Source organism: Macadamia integrifolia, unplaced genomic scaffold (assembly GCF_013358625.1).
Source record: "Macadamia integrifolia cultivar HAES 741 unplaced genomic scaffold, SCU_Mint_v3 scaffold559, whole genome shotgun sequence".
NCBI classification, from domain to species: Eukaryota; Viridiplantae; Streptophyta; class Magnoliopsida; order Proteales; family Proteaceae; genus Macadamia; species Macadamia integrifolia.
Window position 1 is genome coordinate 224,707 of NW_024870484.1, and position 9,189 is coordinate 233,895.

General features: G+C 37.3%; 1 long non-coding RNA gene across 1 annotated transcript in view; it reads left to right on the top strand.

The window, feature by feature from the left end:
• The window catches only part of LOC122069230, an 11,341-nt gene extending 7,303 nt beyond the window's left edge, over positions 1-4,038 (top strand). The window contains exon 2 of the long non-coding RNA XR_006137405.1: positions 3,764-4,038. This is a non-coding gene — a long non-coding RNA (uncharacterized LOC122069230). The remainder of the gene's footprint in view (positions 1-3,763) is intronic.
• The last annotated feature ends 5,151 nt before the right edge of the window (positions 4,039-9,189 follow it).

The window sequence follows — 9,189 nt, forward strand, 5'->3', positions numbered from 1 at the left end:
ATCTATTAAACCTTAGATTCATCATTTCAAAGGGGATTTACAAGATCTCAAGAAACCATACTCGAATCAAGGGTTTAAAGCTTGGGTATGGTGAATGTTCACAAAACCCAACTTTGCTTACCTCTAACTGTAGATCTAGAGTTGAAGATCACTCTCTCGGCGCCGGAATGGGAAGATCGAGCTTCGGCGCCGTTGAAATCCCTCTTTTCTTCCTCTTCCTTCTCTTCCTTTCTTCTTCCCTTTCTTTTCTCTCTCCTCTTTACTTTTCTCACCAACGTACGGGTGACATAAATGGAAAGAAAAGAAAAACATAAAGCTATATATACTATTTCTAGTTAAGTGAATAGTGTACATGGATGGGTCACTCAGGTGGGTGGGTGTACCCACCTGAGGGCCAAAACTTGGGATTTTGACCGGGTTCTGGCCTCGGCACGAACCCCACCCCTAGCATACGATGTAGCATATGTATATACCTTAAAATACGGATATAATACCTGCTTTATCCGTACATAGCCTTATGGTAGGTGCATGTACACGGCTTGGGCACTCTCGTCTTTTTTGGCACTGGCTCGGACTTGTCAGGCCAGCCGGTGTTTAAGGTCACCCGTGCCATCATAGCCCATAAGGAACCCGCTCTAACTCTCTCTGGCTCGGTTCCTGCATGGTTAAATCGGTTCATCCGCTTAATCAGACCGGGTTTAAAAGTAGGGTATTACAGGCTCCTAGTGAGAAGGTGAGTGTGATCAGAGAAAGGATCAGAGACAAAAGTTACGCGGATGTTAGGAGGAAGCATCTAGAGTTTGACGTTAGAGACATGGTGTTCTTACGGATCTCCCCAATTAAAGGGGTGATGCGATTCAAAAAGAAGGGAAAGCTTAGTCTAAGGTTTATAGGACCGTATGATGTACTGGAGAGGATCAGACTGGTAGCTTACCAAATAGCTTTACCACAAGAGTTGGAAGGTACACATGATGTCTTCCATGTTTCTGTGTTGACGAAGTACATTCCCGACCCCACTCATGTCTTGACTTACATATCCTATGAGTTGGATGAGGATTCTGCCTACGTGGAGTATCCAGAGAAGATTGTTAATCGAAAGGACCATTACCACCCCGAACAGGAAGCATCCTGGGAGCGAGAACATGAAATGATGAAGCAGTATCCTTGATTATTTCATTTGCTAGGTATGTTCAATTTCGAGGATAAAATTCTTGTAAGGTGGGGGGAATGTTACACCCGTGCACTAATCTCTCTAATTTGAAAATGTTGTGACAGGCCTTGGATCAGAGATCGAAAGTACGATTGGGTTTTGGCTCATGGCCTTGTATTGCCGAAGGGGTAGAGATGACCCCACATGTTTCGTGCATTGCATGCCTATCTAACTGGAAGGGATTCATACCTTCTGATCCCAGATGGTAAGTGATCCGACTCCCCACACTTGAATTCCGGCAAGCATCATAAATTGCCGAATAGCCTTAAGCATGTCCGAGGGCTACCACCCATGCTAAAGCAGCCATGGGATAGCAAGCTGTCTTGACCATTGAAAACAAGCCACTGGAAGCAGCCTGGGCCTGGATCCGGTGCCTTTTTTGGTGGGTTGACAGGCTATTGTTAAGGTTCTGATGCCCGTAGTTCTTGCCACTCGCATCGTAAATGACTGCGGATGATCCCAAATCATCCTCCACACCTTTCTCATGATGTGGGAACTTTATGGACCTAAATATGTGGGTCCTCGTGCCCCGAAATTTATTTTAACGCGATTGGTTCAAAGTGGGTCCAAACCAAACAGACCCTAAGGCCCACTTAAGTTATAAGTTGGGAAATGATGATTCATTTCCTCATTCCCTTTGTGCCCAACGTAGGAGAGGAAGAAAGAGGGGAGGAAAGAAGAAGAAGAGAAAGGAGAAGGAGTTAGAGGCCTGCCTTGGTGCCGACTGCTGCCTTGTTGCTGGAATCACTGTCGGAGGTAAGTACAACCTCCTATACCACTCTCTCTCTTCATTTCGACCTAGACAAAGCTAGGAGATGGAATCTTAGTGTACAAACCATGTTGTGGTTTTAGGATGATTGTTCTGCCTTCTTGGTGTTGTTACCGAGCTCAAACCAAGCCCGATGAGCTCTGATAACATGTATTGCCAAAAGACCAACTAAGGTTTTGATTGTTCGATCGACGTATCTCCTAAATGGGTTGGTGAAATTAGAATTTTCTTGGCTTAGAATGATGCTAGGAACATCCTTTACAAACTCCACGAAACAAATCCCGGTGATCGGACCCGAGCCAGAAAGCCCCAATTCGAGTTGGACCTTTCTGTACTACCACTAGAAATATGGCACAGGAAACACTGTAGCTGTTTTCGATGGACATATCAGCCTTATGTGCTCTCTATCACCTCCACTGGAAACAGGACTAATATTTCTGGTGAAAATGCCTTGTTTTCGGTGGCTATTTCTGGTGACAGTATTGTCACTTAGGAATAGTGTCTGTACCCTTTGGGGGGTGACCTGTGTGGGTCACTCTCAATGTTTTTGATGCGTACTGATGTACGATTCCCTTTGTGTCTAGGACAGTGACGCGCATGTGCCCCGAAGCCAGAATTAAATTATTCGATTGGTGGCCCTACTTGAACCCGAACACACCCGATTGTAAAACAGGTGAGGGATGGACTGTTTATTTTTTGAATGTTTATTATTATTAAATTGCTCACATGCTTAGAAGTATATGTTTAATTGCAATTGCTCAAATGCGATGATGATATGTTACATTTGTCATTTTACGATTATGATATGAATTGTATAGAGATGTATGACGGGATCCGGTGTGGTTGAGGTGGTACCGGTAAAGTGATCGCCGTGTGTTTGGTTGTGTGTGTGAGACGAAATCCGGCATGACCGAGATGGTACCAGTGTTGTGATTACCGTATGTATGTTGCATTCATGTATTGATTATGTGCATTAGAGTTAGTTGTACTCGCGAGTTATACTTTGTGGCTAAGGTCTCACTGGTATCGTGTACCCCAGGACTGCATTTAGAAATGGATACTCTTCGTGGCCGATGATTGGCACTGGTGTCGCTTAGGTATACTCAACTGTGATATATATGCTAGATTAGATAAATGGTCTAGGGTTTCACTTTGTGGCCAAGGTCTCGCTGGTATCGTATACCCAGGACTGTATTTGGAGATGGATTACATTTTGTGGCCGAGGTCTTACCGGTATCGTGTAATTCATACTAACTGTATCACTATGAAGGCATGTAGCATATATGTGGTTAACTATCATTCCTTATGCTACGAGCCCTTGCCAACAGGGGGTTGAGGTATTGGATAACCCATTGTGGTATGTTCAATGTGCCTTTGATACGATTGTTGTCAGAGGCAGGAATCTGTCCAGCGTGGCCGATGATATATCGGTATTGTGACTGTCATGAGGGGGTTATCAGGGATTTGCTGGGTGACCCATGGATCCATACGGGGACTAGCAGGCTTCTATTCATGGCTAGGGTTTGTATCCTTGCATAGTCGATGGCAGTTCCGAGATGAAGGATACAGCCTAATGCGCCATAGTAGCATTTACCAGGCTTAGTTTGTATTGTTAGGTGGATAAGAAACAAATGAACTGCATCACGAGCATCATGGACTATGTGTTTAATTTTCACAATCATGTGTCATAAATTATTACTGCTATTGTCTTGCTTAGATGTGCTTGACCCCATCCCTCATTAAGCGAGTTGGAAAGCTCATCTTACGTATACATCCCTTTTTAGATGATGGTACAGGTACTGTGGTGCCAATGGCTGGTGACCCAGTATTTTCTAGGTCAGAGTATGGTGTGAGCAACTAGTGGATGCCAGAAGCGGAGGAGCACGATCAGGACTATGCTTACGACGCACCGTGAGATTATATATCATACTTTGATATTTTTGGGTATAACTGTGGACTGTATATTTTTTTTTTGAGATTATATTATATGTCATGGATGAATGTAACAGAATAACTTGGTTATTGTTATTATATTATCATTAGACGTTTCTCCATTTTATTTATGATTCTGCTACTATACTTTGATTCCGCTACTTATGTTGGTTTGTAATGTGAGATTGTGAAAATGTTAAGGTACTGCTATCAGAGATCCTGGTAGGTTGGTAAGATAGGTACATGTCTTACCCACATCATCGGTATTCCTAATGGTAAGTTGGGTCTACTGGAATTGGGGTGTGACATGATCTCTCTCTCTCTCTCTCTCTCTCTCTCTCTCTCTCTCTCTCTCTATCTCTCCCTCTCTACGCAACTGAGGTGATTGTTAAACTAATTACCAAGCCCATTTTACTAAATAAAGTTTTATATGGAATTAAATTTTTATATTACTCATCCAAAAAAAATCATATTAAATAGTCACACTAATTATATATCATACTATCATACTACTATTAAAAAGTACGTACTTCCTATCTTTGGTATATTTTTTCAAAAAGACAAAAAAACCATTGACATCTAACAAAAAAAAATTTCAAATGATCAAAAAACCCCTCAAAATGTAAGATGAAAAAAATAATAATGTTCTCTCTCTCTCTCTCTCTCTCTCTCTCCCCATATTTAAATCTCTATAATTATTAAAAAAAAATCCCACTCACCCTCTCACCCCTCAAAATGGAAGATGAAAATAATAATAATAATAATAAACTCTCTATAATTCATTCTCTCTCTCTCTCTCTCTCTCTCTCTCTCTCTCTCTCTCTCTCTCTCACTCATCCTCTCACATTTCTCCCTCCCTCCTCTCCATAATTATCTCTCTTTCTCTCTCCCCATAAAAAAATGTAGGAACATAATAACACATAAAATGGGGAAGTTTAAAAAAAATCCTCATAGCTTTTTTTCAAATAACTTTCCATAAATGTAGGCACATAATAATGCACAAAAAGAGGAAGCTTTAAAAAAATTCCCTAATAATTAAGAATCAAATAATGGGACCATTATTTAGGGCCTGAAAAATAATAGGGACTGTTATAATAAAAAAAAAGAAAAAAAAAGACAATATTCAATAAAAATATCGTTATTATTTGAGTAATAATATATTCATGGAGGATTCAAAAGTGGGAATTCAGAAATCAGGCCAAATCAGATTCCATCGATCCTGATCAAACGATGTTAAAAGCGGATTTGGCTCAAACCTTGCAACACATTGACTCGTGACTGCCCTAACAACAATTACCAAATACCAATTCCATCATGATAACTCCATTACATTCATGCCCTTTGGTTGATCTACGCCGTTCAATTGAAAAACACCCTCCAGTCCCCATAGAATAGTTAATTACAAGGGGTAATGATGAAATAAACCCAAAATAAATGGCGAGGATCACCTTCACCCTTAATTTCCAATGGCAACGTTATTATTTCATGGAGATGAATTCAAAACGTTACTTACAAAGCATCAAGGCATCGTATACGTTTCTTTTCTATTATTCAAAGGCAAGTTACGAAAGGCAAAGGTGGTCATATCATCTTAAGCTACCTTTATTGTCTATATATATATATATATATATATACACTTAATTCCACCTGAATTGGTGGTGGTCCTTCTTGAATTAAAGCAGCTCTGGCAGACATGATTCCAGTGGGAACCAGAGAGGATTGAGGGCAGAACAATCGATCCAATCCTTGAGAAGCTCCTCTTTACCCCATTTCTTTGGTATCCATACTCGACCTGCTACTTCCTTATGATATCTCTTTAGTCTCTCATGTCCAGAATCATCCTGATCTCCTGTTCCATCTGAATTATTATTAATGTCGGCAGCTGCTTCCTTTTCAATATCATCATCAACTTTGGGAAACGACTGCCCTTGCAATTCGACCTGTATTTTCTTTTCAGACTCTGTCTTTTAATTTGATAACAGCATCGTCATTATCATCCTCCAACGGTTTTTTCTACTCTTTGTACTTATTTGCACTATATTGTAGAAGAAGCTCAAAAGGATGCTGAAAATAAGCATGTTTTCAAGTACACCACTTTGACTTGATCAAAGATTAATTTTTTCTTAATTATTGCTTAATGGTTTATGATATAATGGTTATATTATTTTTTTAATTTAGGTTTCCCTTTATTGCCTGTGAGATAATTATTTGTGAGATTGATGTCATTCTCAGGACCTTGGTAGAGGAAGAGGAGGTATATCTTTCTTGGGAGAGGGATAGGTATGTTGTTGGGCTACGGTAAGCTAGTAGATAGCCCCAATGGGGGCACATGATGGGATCATTTAGGAAGGTCATTTCAAAAAGGGGAAGAGAGAGATATACGCAATGGGTGTTACCATACGGTATGCCAGCAGCATACCCAACCTTTTCCCATGTTTTCTATTATGGGAATTGTCTTGGAATGAGTTTTTCTAAGTTTTATGACCTTGTGTTTACAACTAATGATTAGTTTGGGAAATATATTGTTTAGAAATCTTTTTGTAGAAAATACTGATTTTTAAAATTTAGGTCACCAAGTTTTGCAGAACTTACTGCAAATGGATTGGCCCAATAATCTTGTCTTAAAAATATTTAATTAGGAGACTAGCCCACGTGTATATATATATATATATATATATAGGATTGGAAACATTGAAATGTTAGTGAAAAATACTGAGACATTTTGCAAAATGATGATTTAATACTATGGCTTTTGATTTGTAACAGTTACATGTGAAAACTATGTCTAGGATTTGGATTGGAAGTTCAAAGATCCATTTTTTAAGACCGCACCACAATACAGACTAGAGGTCAACAAATTCGTTGACTATGCATTTTCTAGTACTATAGCCAAAGGGGATCGAATATTATGCCCATGTGTAAAGTGTTTAAATCAACATTGGATGCCTAAAGATTCAGTATTAGAACATTTGATATATAATGGATTTTAATGGAATTATACGAAATGGAGTTTTCATGGAGAAGGTTCATCTTCACATACAATTCAGAAGGATAATACAATGGTACATGATGAGGTAAACAAATGATGCTATACACACCATGTTAAATAAGATGTGGGAAAAAAATAGAAATGAAGAAGTAGAGGATAATGTTATAGGTGAGCATCTGTAGGGACAGTGTTATAGGTGATCGATTGGACCGTCTACATGATCGCCTGCATGCTAAGGAATTTTTAAATTGGTTCAATGAGCATGTAAGTGTTACAATTTCAATCATTTAGGAGTCAAGTTATAGATTGTAAATTGTGAATTAAATGTTTCCAACAAGAATTTTTCTATTTATATATACCTTATGTTTAGATCATCAGATTTTGGATCTAAGCCAAAGCGGAGTGGATTTGCCTCATCATATCAAATGGCTTGCTTAAGGCCCTAATTTGGATGTTAGAATCTATGATGAATACATTTATAATGGCATAAAATTTCATAGTAAGTCACATGAAAATAATAGAAAGACTCAGAATAGTGAAATTCTTCTTATGGCAATGACAGAAAATTATGAAAGCCAAAATGACATCAGCCATACTGATGAAATTATACCATATTATGGGATCATGAAGAAAGTAATTGAATTGAAATACGCAGAGGATCTCAAAGTAGTGTTATTTTATTGTGATTAGGCTGATAATAGAAAGGGAGTGAAGAAAGATGAGCTCCGGTTTATACTTCTCAATTTTGACCGTTTAATGTACAGTGGTCGAAAAAAATTTATCGATCCATTTGTTCTTTCATCACAAACAAAGCAAGTGTTTTACATTATCAATTCCCATAGGCCTGAATGGTAAGTTGTCGTAAGGCCAAAGATTAGGGATATTTTTGACATGGGAGCAGAGGTTCATGATAATTCAGATAATAATATACCCAAAGCACCTTACAATATAGACAAAATATAGAGCACATAGAGGGTGATGGTGATGCCAATCTTAGTTGGGTAAGATCTAATATGGAAGAAATTATAATTGATAACCCATCGACTCGATCGATCCAATGAAAAATTCTGATGACCATATTATATCAAATTGATTGACCATGAAAACCAGGTAAGTCATATATTCTTTTGAAATTGAATAGAAATCTATTAACTTAAATGCAATAGTGTGATATACAAATACTTTTTATATTATCAACAATAATTTTTTTTTTTGACATATATATATATGTATATATGTATGATAAGATTTTATTGATTTTACAAGACTGATAATCATATTTAAAGAATGAGTCAAGAGGAAAGTAGCAGTACTGATGAAGTTAGTCCAGGTTAATCAATTGTAAGGTTATTATTCATATACTAGATGTCAAATATTATTAACTGTTCTCAATGATTATTTTGTTCTTATGTTTAATTTTTTACAGGTCGTAAATGTAAAGGACAAAGGGGAAATACAAAGCTTGTATCTATTGTGAACTTATCCGAGGGACAAAAGATAAAGGTCACAATAAATCAATATGGCTAACCAAATTGTCCAAAAACCACTTCTAAATTAAATTCTTAGATTGGGACATTGGTAAAAAATAACTTACTGTTACTACTAATATACACTGATTGGAGGCAAATGCCATGGGCAAAAAAAGAAGATGCATGGACCAAAGTAACGATATTATCTCTATGAGAATATAATTTGTATAGAATACACAATAATGTTTAGTTAGATAATGTAATGATATGATAACTAATATCTTCATTTTTTTTACAGGAAAAAATTGATATCCTAGGTGGTCGTACAAAGGATTGGACTATTGACAAAACGACTATTAGATGGATGGATCACAAATCTAATATGAAAGCCTTGCATTATACCAAATATGACACAAATGCATATCGTAAGGCAAACATTGATCTTGAATGTATGTCGGAAGACCAATGGGATGCAATGTTCAAAATTTGGGATGATAAAAAAAATTTAATAAGAATATTTTTTTATGAAATTGAATATAATTTAATTAGTTGGTATTATATTTATGAGGGTAGCATGATTTTGATTGAGTATAATATTCATTATAGGACATGGCGAATCGAAATAAAACTAATAAGTACAAACAATTAATGCGTCACATAACAAGGTGTACTTCTTATGCAGTAATACATGAGGGGAAGGTAAATGATTTGTTTCGTATTTATATTTTTTCATTGAGGTTGGCTTACTCTTGGTCCCAAAATTTTATAACTTTCTTGGATATTTTTGTTTTATTTTAAGAAAAATGAGCACCCAGAACAT